A 16,982-nucleotide genomic window follows, 5' to 3' on the forward strand; every position below is an offset into this window, starting at 1 on the left:
ATCCTGGTGCTAGCAATGTTCTATACGAGGAAATTGCTGCCTTTGAGACTGAAATGCACCATCTCACTTATGAAAAATAGTATTACATACTCAAGGAAGGAAGCTCATCTAACCTCTTCTCCTGGACTCTGTATGTTGGACTCTGATACTCAAGATTGATTGTTGTTAAGGATAATCTGTCTTTGTACCTCAATCCCACTCTCAAAAAGGACACAGTGCTTTGACTGGTTCAGATTCCTTTACCATTCCCCCTCCTACGTGGCTGGCAGTCATGAATACAGATAGTAACCTACTGCATAACTTCTGATATCTCATCCTCCTGTGTGGTTAGCTTCCACAAGGACAATTGGTCCAGGGGTGTCTGACATCATAAAGCTAAAGCAAGAAGTTGTCTGACATGAGGTGCCATTCTGTTGCCTAGCAGTCTGACATCATAAAGCTAAAGCAAGATGTTTTCGGACTAGAGGGCCACTCTGTTGCATAGCAGCTGGCATCATGAAGTTTAAGGAAGATGTTGTCTGACATGAGAGCCACTCTGTTGCCTAACAAGGAGTAGGATACATTCATCCTGGTAATGAGATGAGTTGAAGGGTAGACAGGATGCCCAACGAAATGATGAGATGGTAAGAAGATAGAAATTAGGACTTTATTTAAGACTTACACATTTGTATGAACGGAAGTTTGAGCATAAGAGTCTCCACTTCACCGTTGCTAAACTGATAGTATTTGGCTAAAGAGAAGATGCAAATGATGCTATTCATAGTTTCTATTATTCCCGTTAACTGTAGCATAACCCTTCCTCTCTCAACTTACCAGCTGGCTTAATTTCTACTGGCGTACCATATCCTAAAACAAAGGAAGTGAGAAGGGTGCGCTGACACTTTGCTGGCAAAATATTTATATCCCAATGTACGTGCTACAATTGTTTCGAGAGTGTTAGCAAATGAAGCAAGGGAATGCAGAGAAGTATGAGAGGTTATAAACACAAATTGAGATTTGATTTTTTTATTGATCTGTTGATTTTTACAATAAAACAGACTCCATAGTATTGATCTGGTTACCCTTTATAAAAATCTAAACTTTTTGTATTGCTTATACTAAATGTACTAACAGTGGACTTTTCCATCTGCAGATTATACTGAATGACCAGCAGTGGCAGTGTTTCTCAGCAGAGTTTCTCTGAATTGCCGAGACTGAAGCCAAAAAAAAAAAGATAGTCTTCTGGCATACTGCATCATTTTACAAATTTATGTGGTAAGTAAAACTCCCAATCATTCTTTTAGGCATTAAAACGATGTTAATAGCATTGGAATGTCCTCACTACTTTATAGTGGGAGCCTGTGCCTGAATATAATTTCTGTCAAGATGGAAGTAATGTGGATCACATTATGTTGGTCATGATAGATAATAAAAGACTGTCTGACTCAAACTCTACTAAAACCTGCTTTAGATCCTGGTGCTAGCAATGTTCTATACGAGGAAATTGCTGCCTTTGAGACTGAAATGCACCATCTCACTTATGAAAAATAGTATTACATACTCAAGGAAGGAAGCTCATCTAACCTCTTCTCCTGGACTCTGTATGTTGGACTCTGATACTCAAGATTGATTGTTGTTAAGGATAATCTGTCTTTGTACCTCAATCCCACTCTCAAAAAGGACACAGTGCTTTGACTGGTTCAGATTCCTTTACCATTCCCCCTCCTACGTGGCTGGCAGTCATGAATACAGATAGTAACCTACTGCATAACTTCTGATATCTCATCCTCCTGTGTGGTTAGCTTCCACAAGGACAATTGGTCCAGGGGTGTCTGACATCATAAAGCTAAAGCAAGAAGTTGTCTGACATGAGGTGCCATTCTGTTGCCTAGCAGTCTGACATCATAAAGCTAAAGCAAGATGTTTTCGGACTAGAGGGCCACTCTGTTGCATAGCAGCTGGCATCATGAAGTTTAAGGAAGATGTTGTCTGACATGAGAGCCACTCTGTTGCCTAACAAGGAGTAGGATACATTCATCCTGGTAATGAGATGAGTTGAAGGGTAGACAGGATGCCCAACGAAATGATGAGATGGTAAGAAGATAGAAATTAGGACTTTATTTAAGACTTACACATTTGTATGAACGGAAGTTTGAGCATAAGAGTCTCCACTTCACCGTTGCTAAACTGATAGTATTTGGCTAAAGAGAAGATGCAAATGATGCTATTCATAGTTTCTATTATTCCCGTTAACTGTAGCATAACCCTTCCTCTCTCAACTTACCAGCTGGCTTAATTTCTACTGGCGTACCATATCCTAAAACAAAGGAAGTGAGAAGGGTGCGCTGACACTTTGCTGGCAAAATATTTATATCCCAATGTACGTGCTACAATTGTTTCGAGAGTGTTAGCAAATGAAGCAAGGGAATGCAGAGAAGTATGAGAGGTTATAAACACAAATTGAGATTTGATTTTTTTATTGATCTGTTGATTTTTACAATAAAACAGACTCCATAGTATTGATCTGGTTACCCTTTATAAAAATCTAAACTTTTTGTATTGCTTATACTAAATGTACTAACAGTGGACTTTTCCATCTGCAGATTATACTGAATGACCAGCAGTGGCAGTGTTTCTCAGCAGAGTTTCTCTGAATTGCCGAGACTGAAGCAAAAAAAAAAAAAAGGAAGTCTTCTGGCATACTGCATCATTTTACCAATTTATGTGGTAAGTAAAACTCCCAATCATTCTTTTAGGCATTAACACGATGTTAATAGCATCGGAATGTCCTCACTACTTTATAGTGGGAGCCTGTGCCTGAATATAATTTCTGTCAAGATGGAAGTAATGTGGATCACATTATGTTGGTCATGATAGATAATAAAAGACTGTCTGACTCAAACTCTACTAAAACCTGCTTTAGATCCTGGTGCTAGCAATGTTCTATACGAGGAAATTGCTGCCTTTGAGACTGAAATGCACCATCTCACTTATGAAAAATAGTGTTACATACTCAAGGAAGGAAGCTAATCTAACCTCTTCTCCTGGACTCTGTATGTTGGACTCTGATACTCAAGATGGATTGTTGTTAAGGATAATCTGTCTTTGTACCTCAATCCCACTCTCAAAAATGACAGTGCTTTGACTGGTTCAGATTCCTTTACCATTCCCCCTCCTACGTGGCTGGCAGTCATGAATACAGATAGTAACCTACTGCATAACTTCTGATATCTCATCCTCCTGTGTGGTTAGCTTCCACAAGGACAATTGGTCCAGGGGTGTCTGACATCATAAAGCTAAAGCAAGAAGTTGTCTGACATGAGGTGCCATTCTGTTGCCTAGCAGTCTGACATCATAAAGCTAAAGCAAGATGTTTTCGGACTAGAGGGCCACTCTGTTGCATAGCAGCTGGCATCATGAAGTTTAAGGAAGATGTTGTCTGACATGAGAGCCACTCTGTTGCCTAACAAGGAGTAGGATACATTCATCCTGGTAATGAGATGAGTTGCAGGGTAGACAGGATGCCCAACGAAATGATGAGATGGTAAGAAGATAGAAATTAGGACTTTATTTAAGACTTACACATTTGTATGAACAGAAGTTTGAGCATAAGAGTCTCCACTTCACCGTTGCTAAACTGATAGGATTTGGCTAAAGAGAAGATGCAAATGATGCTATTCATAGTTTCTATTATTCCCGTTAACTGTAGCATAACACTTACTCTCTCAACTTACCAGCTGGCTTAATTGCTACTGGCGTACCATATCCTAAAACAAAGGAAGTGAGAAGGGTGCGCTGAGACTTGGCTGGCAAAAATATTTATATACCAATGTACGTGCTGCAATTGTTTAGAGAGTGTTAGCAAATGAGGCAAGGGAATGCAGAGACGTATGAGAGGTTATAAACACAAATTGAGATTTGATTTTTTTATTGAGCTGTTGATTTTTACAATAAAACAGACTCCATAGTATTGATCTGGTTACCCTTTATAAAAATCTAAACTTTTTGTATTGCTTACACTAAATGTACTAACAGTGGACTTTTCCATCTGCAGATTATACTGAATGACCAGCAGTGGCAGTGTTTCTCAGCAGAGTTTCTCTGAATTGCCGAGACTGAAGCAAAAAAAAAAAAAAGGAAGTCTTCTGGCATACTGCATCATTTTACCAATTTATGTGGTAAGTAAAACTCCCAATCATTCTTTTAGGCATTAACACGATGTTAATAGCATCGGAATGTCCTCACTACTTTATAGTGGGAGCCTGTGCCTGAATATAATTTCTGTCAAGATGGAAGTAATGTGGATCACATTATGTTGGTCATGATAGATAATAAAAGACTGTCTGACTCAAACTCTACTAAAACCTGCTTTAGATCCTGGTGCTAGCAATGTTCTATACGAGGAAATTGCTGCCTTTGAGACTGAAATGCACCATCTCACTTATGAAAAATAGTGTTACATACTCAAGGAAGGAAGCTCATCTAACCTCTTCTCCTGGACTCTGTATGTTGGACTCTGATACTCAAGATGGATTGTTGTTAAGGATAATCTGTCTTTGTACCTCAATCCCACTCTCAAAAAGGACAGTGCTTTGACTGGTTCAGATTCCTTTACCATTCCCCCTCCTACGTGGCTGGCAGTCATGAATACAGATAGTAACCTACTGCATAACTTCTGATATCTCATCCTCCTGTGTGGTTAGCTTCCACAAGGACAATTGGTCCAGGGGTGTCTGACATCTTAAAGCTAAAGCAAGAAGTTGTCTGACATGAGGTGCCATTCTGTTGCCTAGCAGTCTGACATCATAAAGCTAAAGCAAGATGTTTTCGGACTAGAGGGCCACTCTGTTGCATAGCAGCTGGCATCATGAAGTTTAAGGAAGATGTTGTCTGACATGAGAGCCACTCTGTTGCCTAACAAGGAGTAGGATACATTCATCCTGGTAATGAGATGAGTTGAAGGGTAGACAGGATGCCCAACGAAATGATGAAATGGTAAGAAGATAGAAATTAGGACTTTATTTAAGACTTACACATTTGTATGAACGGAAGTTTGAGCATAAGAGTCTCCACTTCACCGTTGCTAAACTGATAGTATTTGGCTAAAGAGAAGATGCAAATGATGCTATTCATAGTTTCTATTATTCCCGTTAACTGTAGCATAACCCTTCCTCTCTCAACTTACCAGCTGGCTTAATTGCTACTGGTGTACCATATCCTAAAACAAAGGAAGTGAGAAGGGTGCGCTGAATCTTGGCTGTCAAAAATATTTATATACCAATGTACGTGCTACAATTGTTTAGAGAGTGTTAGCAAATGAGGCAAGGGAATGCAGAGACGTATGAGAGGTTATAAACACAAATTGAGATTTGATTTTTTTATTGAGCTGTTGATTTTTACAATAAAACAGACTCCATAGTATTGATCTGGTTACCCTTTATAAAAATCTAAACTTTTTGTATTGCTTATACTAAATGTACTAACAGTGGACTTTTCCATCTGCAGATTATACTGAATGACCAGCAGTGGCAGTGTTTCTCAGCAGAGTTTCTCTGAATTGCCGAGACTGAAGCAAAAAAAAAAAGGAAGTCTTCTGGCATACTGCATCATTTTACCAATTATGTGGTAAGTAAAACTCCCAATCATTCTTTTAGGCATTAACACAATGTTAATAGCATCGGAATGTCCTCACTACTTTATAGTGGGAGCCTGTGCCTGAATATAATTTCTGTCAAGATGGAAGTAATGTGGATCACATTATGTTGGTCATGATAGATAATAAAAGACTGTCTGACTCAAACTCTACTAAAACCTGCTTTAGATCCTGGTGCTAGCAATGTTCTATACGAGGAAATTGCTGCCTTTGAGACTGAAATGCACCATCTCACTTATGAAAAATAGTGTTACATACTCAAGGAAGGAAGCTCATCTAACCTCTTCTCCTGGACTCTGTATGTTGGACTCTGATATTTCTCTGAATTGCCGAGACTGAAGCAAAAAAAAAAAGGAAGTCTTCTGGCATACTGCATCATTTTACCAATTATGTGGTAAGTAAAACTCCCAATCATTCTTTTAGGCATTAACACAATGTTAATAGCATCGGAATGTCCTCACTACTTTATAGTGGGAGCCTGTGCCTGAATATAATTTCTGTCAAGATGGAAGTAATGTGGATCACATTATGTTGGTCATGATAGATAATAAAAGACTGTCTGACTCAAACTCTACTAAAACCTGCTTTAGATCCTAGTGCTAGCAATGTTCTATACGAGGAAATTGCTGCCTTTGAGACTGAAATGCACCATCTCACTTATGAAAAATAGTGTTACATACTCAAGGAAGGAAGCTCATCTAACCTCTTCTCCTGGACTCTGTATGTTGGACTCTGATACTCAAGATGGATTGTTGTTAAGGATAATCTGTCTTTGTACCTCAAATCCACTCTCAAAAAGGACACAGTGCTTTGACTGGTTCAGATTCCTTTACCATTCCCCCTCCTACGTGGCTGGCAGTCATGAATACAGATAGTAACCTACTGCATAACTTCTGATATCTCATCCTCCTATGTGGTTAGCTTCCACAAGGACAATTGGTCCAGGGGTGTCTGACATCATAAAGCTAAAGCAAGAAGTTGTCTGACATGAGGTGCCATTCTGTTGCCTAGCAGTCTGACATCATAAAGCTAAACCAAGATGTTTTCGGACTAGAGGGCCACTCTGTTGCATAGCAGCTGGCATCATGAAGTTTAAGGAAGATGTTGTCTGACATGAGAGCCACTCTGTTGCCTAACAAGGAGTAGGATACATTCATCCTGGTAATGAGATGAGTTGAAGGGTAGACAGGATGCCCAACGAAATGATGAGATGGTAAGAAGATAGAAATTAGGACTTTATTTAAGACTTACACATTTGTATGAACGGAAGTTTGAGCATAAGAGTCTCCACTTCACCGTTGCTAAACTGATAGTATTTGGCTAAAGAGAAGATGCAAATGATGCTATTCATAGTTTCTATTATTCCCGTTAACTGTAGCATAACCCTTCCTCTCTCAACTTACCAGCTGGCTTAATTTCTACTGGCGTACCATATCCTAAAACAAAGGAAGTGAGAAGGGTGCGCTGACACTTGGCTGGCAAAATATTTATATCCCAATGTACGTGCTACAATTGTTTAGAGAGTGTTAGCAAATGAAGCAAGGGAATGCAGAGAAGTATGAGAGGTTATAAACACAAATTGAGATTTGATTTTTTTATTGATCTGTTGATTTTTACAATAAAACAGACTCCATAGTATTGATCTGGTTACCCTTTATAAAAATCTAAACTTTTTGTATTGCTTATACTAAATGTACTAACAGTTGACTTTTCCATCTGCAGATTATACTGAATGACCAGCAGTGGCAGTGTTTCTCAGCAGAGTTTCTCTGAATTGCCGAGACTGAAGCAAAAAAAAAAGGAAGTCTTCTGGCATACTGCATCATTTTACCAATTTATGTAGTAAGTAAAACTCCCAATTATTCTTTTAGGCATTAAAACGATGTTAATAGCATCGGAATGTCCTCACTACTTTATAGTGGGAGCCTGTGCCTGAATATAATTTCTGTCAAGATGGAAGTAATGTGGATCACATTATGTTGGTCATGATAGATAATAAAAGACTGTCTGACTCAAACTCTACTAAAACCTGCTTTAGATCCTGGTGCTAGCAATGTTCTATACGAGGAAATTGCTGCCTTTGAGACTGAAATGCACCATCTCACTTATGAAAAATAGTGTTACATACTCAAGGAAGGAAGCTCATCTAACCTCTTCTCCTGGACTCTGTATGTTGGACTCTGATACTCAAGATGGATTGTTGTTAAGGATAATCTGTCTTTGTACCTCAATCCCACTCTCAAAAAGGACACAGTGCTTTGACTGGTTCAGATTCCTTTACCATTCCCCCTCCTACGTGGCTGGCAGTCATGAATACAGATAGTAACCTACTGCATAACTTCTGATATCTCATCCTCCTGTGTGGTTAGCTTCCACAAGGACAATTGGTCCAGGGGTGTCTGACATCATAAAGCTAAAGCAAGAAGTTGTCTGACATGAGGTGCCATTCTGTTGCCTAGCAGTCTGACATCATAAAGCTAAAGCAAGATGTTTTCGGACTAGAGGGCCACTCTGTTGCATAGCAGCTGGCATCATGAAGTTTAAGGAAGATGTTGTCTGACATGAGAGCCACTCTGTTGCCTAACAAGGAGTAGGATACATTCATCCTGGTAATGAGATGAGTTGAAGGGTAGACAGGATGCCCAACGAAATGATGAGATGGTAAGAAGATAGAAATTAGGACTTTATTTAAGACTTACACATTTGTATGAACGGAAGTTTGAGCATAAGAGTCTCCACTTCACCGTTGCTAAACTGATAGTATTTGGCTAAAGAGAAGATGCAAATGATGCTATTCATAGTTTCTAATATTCCCGTTAACTGTAGCATAACCCTTCCTCTCTCAACTTACCAGCTGGCTTAATTTCTACTGGCGTACCATATCCTAAAACAAAGGAAGTGAGAAGGGTGCGCTGACACTTGGCTGGCAAAATATTTATATCCCAATGTACGTGCTACAATTGTTTAGAGAGTGTTAGCAAATGAAGCAAGGGAATGCAGAGAAGTATGAGAGGTTATAAACACAAATTGAGATTTGATTTTTTTATTGATCTGTTGATTTTTACAATAAAACAGACTCCATAGTATTGATCTGCTTACCCTTTATAAAAATCTAAACTTTTTGTATTGCTTATACTAAATGTACTAACAGTGGACTTTTCCATCTGCAGATTATACTGAATGACCAGCAGTGGCAGTGTTTCTCAGCAGAGTTTCTCTGAATTGCCGAGACTGAAGCAAAAAAAAAAAAAAGGAAGTCTTCTGGCATACTGCATCATTTTACCAATTTATGTGGTAAGTAAAACTCCCAATCATTCTTTTAGGCATTAACACGATGTTAATAGCATCGGAATGTCCTCACTACTTTATAGTGGGAGCCTGTGCCTGAATATAATTTCTGTCAAGATGGAAGTAATGTGGATCACATTATGTTGGTCATGATAGATAATAAAAGACTGTCTGACTCAAACTCTACTAAAACCTGCTTTAGATCCTGGTGCTAGCAATGTTCTATACGAGGAAATTGCTGCCTTTGAGACTGAAATGCACCATCTCACTTATGAAAAATAGTGTTACATACTCAAGGAAGGAAGCTCATCTAACCTCTTCTCCTGGACTCTGTATGTTGGACTCTGATACTCAAGATTGATTGTTGTTAAGGATAATCTGTCTTTGTACCTCAATCCCACTCTCAAAAAGGACACAGTGCTTTGACTGGTTCAGATTCCTTTACCATTCCCCCTCCCACGTGGCTGGCAGTCATGAATACAGATAGTAACCTACTGCATAACTTCTGATATCTCATCCTCCTGTGTGGTTAGCTTCCACAAGGACAATTGGTCCAGGGGTGTCTGACATCATAAAGCTAAAGCAAGAAGTTGTCTGACATGAGGTGCCATTCTGTTGCCTAGCAGTCTGACATCATAAAGCTAAAGCAAGATGTTTTCGGACTAGAGGGCCACTCTGTTGCATAGCAGCTGGCATCATGAAGTTTAAGGAAGATGTTGTCTGACATGAGAGCCACTCTGTTGCCTAACAAGGAGTAGGATACATTCATCCTGGTAAGGAGATGAGTTGCAGGGTAGACAGGATGCCCAACGAAATGATGAGATGGTAAGAAGATAGAAATTAGGACTTTATTTAAGACTTACACATTTGTATGAACGGAAGTTTGAGCATAAGAGTCTCCACTTCACCGTTGCTAAACTGATAGTATTTGGCTAAAGAGAAGATGCAAATGATGCTATTCATAGTTTCTATTATTCCCGTTAACTGTAGCATAACCCTTCCTCTCTCAACTTACCAGCTGGCTTAATTGCTACTGGTGTACCATATCCTAAAACAAAGGAAGTGAGAAGGGTGCGCTGACACTTGGCTGTCAAAAATATTTATATACCAATGTACGTGCTACAATTGTTTAGAGAGTGTTAGCAAATGAGGCAAGGGAATGCAGAGACGTATGAGAGGTTATAAACACAAATTGAGATTTGATTTTTTTATTGAGCTGTTGATTTTTACAATAAAACAGACTCCATAGTATTGATCTGGTTACCCTTTATAAAAATCTAAACTTTTTGTATTGCTTATACTAAATGTACTAACAGTGGACTTTTCCATCTGCAGATTATACTGAATGACCAGCAGTGGCAGTGTTTCTCAGCAGAGTTTCTCTGAATTGCCGAGACTGAAGCAAAAAAAAAAAAAGGAAGTCTTCTGGCATACTGCATCATTTTACCAATTTATGTGGTAAGTAAAACTCCCAATCATTCTTTTAGGCATTAACACAATGTTAATAGCATCGGAATGTCCTCACTACTTTATAGTGGGAGCCTGTGCCTGAATATAATTTCTGTCAAGATGGAAGTAATGTGGATCACATTATGTTGGTCATGATAGATAATAAAAGACTGTCTGACTCAAACTCTACTAAAACCTTCTTTAGATCCTGGTGCTAGCAATGTTCTATACGAGGAAATTGCTGCCTTTGAGACTGAAATGCACCATCTCACTTATGAAAAATAGTGTTACATACTCAAGGAAGGAAGCTCATCTAACCTCTTCTCCTGGACTCTGTATGTTGGACTCTGATACTCAAGATTGATTGTTGTTAAGGATAATCTGTCTTTGTACCTCAATCCCACTCTCAAAAAGGACACAGTGCTTTGACTGGTTCAGATTCCTTTACCATACCCCCTCCTACGTGGCTGGCAGTCATGAATACAGATAGTAACCTACTGCATAACTTCTGATATCTCATCCTCCTGTGTGGTTAGCTTCCACAAGGACAATTGGTCCAGGGGTGTCTGACATCATAAAGCTAAAGCAAGAAGTTGTCTGACATGAGGTGCCATTCTGTTGCCCAGCAGTCTGACATCATAAAGCTAAAGCAAGATGTTTTCGGACTAGAGGGCCACTCTGTTGCATAGCAGCTGGCATCATGAAGTTTAAGGAAGATGTTGTCTGACATGAGAGCCACTCTGTTGCCTAACAAGGAGTAGGATACATTCATCCTGGTAATGAGATGAGTTGAAGGGTAGACAGGATGCCCAACGAAATGATGAGATGGTAAGAAGATAGAAATTAGGACTTTATTTAAGACTTACACATTTGTATGAACGGAAGTTTGAGCATAAGAGTCTCCACTTCACCGTTGCTAAACTGATAGTATTTGGCTAAAGAGAAGATGCAAATGATGCTATTCATAGTTTCTAATATTCCCGTTAACTGTAGCATAACCCTTCCTCTCTCAACTTACCAGCTGGCTTAATTTCTACTGGCGTACCATATCCTAAAACAAAGGAAGTGAGAAGGGTGCGCTGACACTTGGCTGGCAAAATATTTATATCCCAATGTACGTGCTACAATTGTTTAGAGAGTGTTAGCAAATGAAGCAAGGGAATGCAGAGAAGTATGAGAGGTTATAAACACAAATTGAGATTTGATTTTTTTATTGATCTGTTGATTTTTACAATAAAACAGACTCCATAGTATTGATCTGCTTACCCTTTATAAAAATCTAAACTTTTTGTATTGCTTATACTAAATGTACTAACAGTGGACTTTTCCATCTGCAGATTATACTGAATGACCAGCAGTGGCAGTGTTTCTCAGCAGAGTTTCTCTGAATTGCCGAGACTGAAGCAAAAAAAAAAAAAGGAAGTCTTCTGGCATACTGCATCATTTTACCAATTTATGTGGTAAGTAAAACTCCCAATCATTCTTTTAGGCATTAACACGATGTTAATAGCATCGGAATGTCCTCACTACTTTATAGTGGGAGCCTGTGCCTGAATATAATTTCTGTCAAGATGGAAGTAATGTGGATCACATTATGTTGGTCATGATAGATAATAAAAGACTGTCTGACTCAAACTCTACTAAAACCTGCTTTAGATCCTGGTGCTAGCAATGTTCTATACGAGGAAATTGCTGCCTTTGAGACTGAAATGCACCATCTCACTTATGAAAAATAGTGTTACATACTCAAGGAAGGAAGCTCATCTAACCTCTTCTCCTGGACTCTGTATGTTGGACTCTGATACTCAAGATTGATTGTTGTTAAGGATAATCTGTCTTTGTACCTCAATCCCACTCTCAAAAAGGACACAGTGCTTTGACTGGTTCAGATTCCTTTACCATTCCCCCTCCCACGTGGCTGGCAGTCATGAATACAGATAGTAACCTACTGCATAACTTCTGATATCTCATCCTCCTGTGTGGTTAGCTTCCACAAGGACAATTGGTCCAGGGGTGTCTGACATCATAAAGCTAAAGCAAGAAGTTGTCTGACATGAGGTGCCATTCTGTTGCCTAGCAGTCTGACATCATAAAGCTAAAGCAAGATGTTTTCGGACTAGAGGGCCACTCTGTTGCATAGCAGCTGGCATCATGAAGTTTAAGGAAGATGTTGTCTGACATGAGAGCCACTCTGTTGCCTAACAAGGAGTAGGATACATTCATCCTGGTAAGGAGATGAGTTGCAGGGTAGACAGGATGCCCAACGAAATGATGAGATGGTAAGAAGATAGAAATTAGGACTTTATTTAAGACTTACACATTTGTATGAACGGAAGTTTGAGCATAAGAGTCTCCACTTCACCGTTGCTAAACTGATAGTATTTGGCTAAAGAGAAGATGCAAATGATGCTATTCATAGTTTCTATTATTCCCGTTAACTGTAGCATAACCCTTCCTCTCTCAACTTACCAGCTGGCTTAATTTCTACTGGCGTACCATATCCTAAAACAAAGGAAGTGAGAAGGGTGCGCTGACACTTGGCTGGCAAAATATTTATATCCCAATGTACGTGCTACAATTGTTTAGAGAGTGTTAGCAAATGAAGCAAGGGAATGCAGAGAAGTATGAGAGGTTATAAACACAAATTGGGATTTGATTTTTTTATTGATCTGTTGATTTTTACAATAAAACAGACTCCATAGTATTGATCTGGTTACCCTTTATAAAAATCTAAACTTTTTGTATTGCTTATACTAGATGTACTAACAGTGGACTTTTCCATCTGCAGATTATAATGAATGACCAGCAGTGGCAGTGTTTCTCAGCAGAGTTTCTCTGAATTGCCGAGACTGAAGCAAAAAAAAAAAGGAAGTCTTCTGGCATACTGCATCATTTTACCAATTATGTGGTAAGTAAAACTCCCAATCATTCTTTTAGGCATTAACACAATGTTAATAGCATCGGAATGTCCTCACTACTTTATAGTGGGAGCCTGTGCCTGAATATAATTTCTGTCAAGATGGAAGTAATGTGGATCACATTATGTTGGTCATGATAGATAATAAAAGACTGTCTGACTCAAACTCTACTAAAACCTGCTTTAGATCCTGGTGCTAGCAATGTTCTATACGAGGAAATTGCTGCCTTTGAGACTGAAATGCACCATCTCACTTATGAAAAATAGTGTTACATACTCAAGGAAGGAAGCTCATCTAACCTCTTCTCCTGGACTCTGTATGTTGGACTCTGATACTCAAGATTGATTGTTGTTAAGGATAATCTGTCTTTGTACCTCAATCCCACTCTCAAAAAGGACACAGTGCTTTGACTGGTTCAGATTCCTTCACCATTCCCCCTCCCACGTGGCTGGCAGTCATGAATACAGATAGTAACCTACTGCATAACTTCTGATATCTCATCCTCCTGTGTGGTTAGCTTCCACAAGGACAATTGGTCCAGGGGTGTCTGACATCATAAAGCTAAAGCAAGAAGTTGTCTGACATGAGGTGCCATTCTGTTGCCTAGCAGTCTGACATCATAAAGCTAAAGCAAGATGTTTTCGGACTAGAGGGCCACTCTGTTGCATAGCAGCTGGCATCATGAAGTTTAAGGAAGATGTTGTCTGACATGAGAGCCACTCTGTTGCTTAACAAGGAGTAGGATACATTCATCCTGGTAATGAGATGAGTTGCAGGGTAGACAGGATGCCCAACGAAATGATGAGATGGTAAGAAGATAGAAATTAGGACTTTATTTAAGACTTACACATTTGTATGAACGGAAGTTTGAGCATAAGAGTCTCCACTTCACCGTTGCTAAACTGATAGTATTTGGCTAAAGAGAAGATGCAAATGATGCTATTCATAGTTTCTATTATTCCCGTTAACTGTAGCATAACCCTTCCTCTCTCAACTTACCAGCTGGCCTAATTTCTACTGGCGTACCATATCCTAAAACAAAGGAAGTGAGAAGGGTGCGCTGACACTTGGCTGGCAAAATATTTATATCCCAATGTACGTGCTACAATTGTTTAGAGAGTGTTAGCAAATGAAGCAAGGGAATGCAGAGAAGTATGAGAGGTTATAAACACAAATTGAGATTTGATTTTTTTATTGATCTGTTGATTTTTACAATAAAACAGACTCCATAGTATTGATCTGGTTACCCTTTATAAAAATCTAAACTTTTTGTATTGCTTATACTAGATGTACTAACAGTGGACTTTTCCATCTGCAGATTATACTGAATGACCAGCAGTGGCAGTGTTTCTCAGCAGAGTTTCTCTGAATTGCCGAGACTGAAGCAAAAAAAAAAAGGAAGTCTTCTGGCATACTGCATCATTTTACCAATTATGTGGTAAGTAAAACTCCCAATCATTCTTTTAGGCATTAACACAATGTTAATAGCATCGGAATGTCCTCACTACTTTATAGTGGGAGCCTGTGCCTGAATATAATTTCTGTCAAGATGGAAGTAATGTGGATCACATTATGTTGGTCATGATAGATAATAAAAGACTGTCTGACTCAAACTCTACTAAAACCTGCTTTAGATCCTGGTGCTAGCAATGTTCTATACGAGGAAATTGCTGCCTTTGAGACTGAAATGCACCATCTCACTTATGAAAAATAGTGTTACATACTCAAGGAAGGAAGCTCATCTAACCTCTTCTCCTGGACTCTGTATGTTGGACTCTGATACTCAAGATGGATTGTTGTTAAGGATAATCTGTCTTTGTACCTCAATCCCACTCTCAAAAAGGACACAGTGCTTTGACTGGTTCAGATTCCTTTACCATTCCCCCTCCTACGTGGCTGGCAGTCATGAATACAGATAGTAACCTACTGCATAACTTCTGATATCTCATCCTCCTGTGTGGTTAGCTTCCACAAGGACAATTGGTCCAGGGGTGTCTGACATCATAAAACTAAAGCAAGAAGTTGTCTGACATGAGGTGCCATTCTGTTGCCTAGCAGTCTGACATCATAAAGCTAAAGCAAGATGTTTTCGGACTAGAGGGCCACTCTGTTGCATAGCAGCTGGCATCATGAAGTTTAAGGAAGATGTTGTCTGACATGAGAGCCACTCTGTTGCCTAACAAGGAGTAGGATACATCCATCCTGGTAATAAGATGAGTTGCAGGGTAGACAGGATGCCCAACGAAACGATGAGATGGTAAGAAGATAGAAATTAGGACTTTATTTAAGACTTACACATTTGTATGAACGGAAGTTTGAGCATAAGAGTCTCCACTTCACCGTTGCTAAACTGATAGTATTTGGCTAAAGAGAAGATGCAAATGATGCTATTCATAGTTTCTATTATTCCCGTTAACTGTAGCATAACCCTTCCTCTCTCAACTTACCAGCTGGCTTAATTTCTACTGGCGTACCATATCCTAAAACAAAGGAAGTGAGAAGGGTGCGCTGACACTTGGCTGGCAAAATATTTATATCCCAATGTACGTGCTACAATTGTTTAGAGAGTGTTAGCAAATGAAGCAAGGGAATGCAGAGAAGTATGAGAGGTTATAAACACAAATTGAGATTTGATTTTTTTATTGATCTGTTGATTTTTACAATAAAACAGACTCCATAGTATTGATCTGGTTACCCTTTATAAAAATCTAAACTTTTTGTATTGCTTGTACTAAATGTACTAACAGTGGACTTTTCCATCTGCAGATTATACTGAATGACCAGCAGTGGCAGTGTTTCTCAGCAGAGTTTCTCTGAATTGCCGAGACTGAAGCAAAAAAAAAAAGGAAGTCTTCTGGCATACTGCATCATTTTACCAATTTATGTGGTAAGTAAAACTCCCAATCATTCTTTTAGGCATTAACACAATGTTAATAGCATCAGAATGTCCTCACTACTTTATAGTGGGAGCCTGTGCCTGAATATAATTTCTGTCAAGATGGAAGTAATGTGGATCACATTATGTTGGTCATGATAGATAATAAAAGACTGTCTGACTCAAACTCTACTAAAACCTGCTTTAGATCCTGGTGCTAGCAATGTTCTATACGAGGAAATTGCTGCCTTTGAGACTGAAATGCACCATCTCACTTATGAAAAATAGTGTTACATACTCAAGGAAGGAAGCTCATCTAACCTCTTCTCCTGGACTCTGTATGTTGGACTCTGATACTCAAGATGGATTGTTGTTAAGGATAATCTGTCTTTGTACCTCAATCCCACTCTCAAAAAGGACACAGTGCTTTGACTGGTTCAGATTCCTTTACCATTCCCCCTCCTACGTGGCTGGCAGTCATGAATACAGATAGTAACCTACTGCATAACTTCTGATATCTCATCCTCCTGTGTGGTTAGCTTCCACAAGGACAATTGTTCCAGGGGTGTCTGACATCATAAAGCTAAAGCAAGAAGTTGTATGACATGAGGTGCCATTCTGTTGCCTAGTAATCTGACATCATAAAGCTAAAGCAAGATGTTTTCGGACTAGAGGGCCACTCTGTTGCATAGCAGCTGGCATCATGAAGTTTAAGGAAGATGTTGTCTGACATGAGAGCCACTCTGTTGCCTAACAAGGAGTAGGATACATTCATCCTGGTAATGAGATGAGTTGAAGGGTAGACAGGATGCCCAACGAA

This window comes from Lissotriton vulgaris, chromosome 1_1 (genome assembly GCF_964263255.1).
Source record: "Lissotriton vulgaris chromosome 1_1, aLisVul1.2, whole genome shotgun sequence".
NCBI classification, from domain to species: domain Eukaryota; kingdom Metazoa; phylum Chordata; class Amphibia; order Caudata; family Salamandridae; genus Lissotriton; species Lissotriton vulgaris.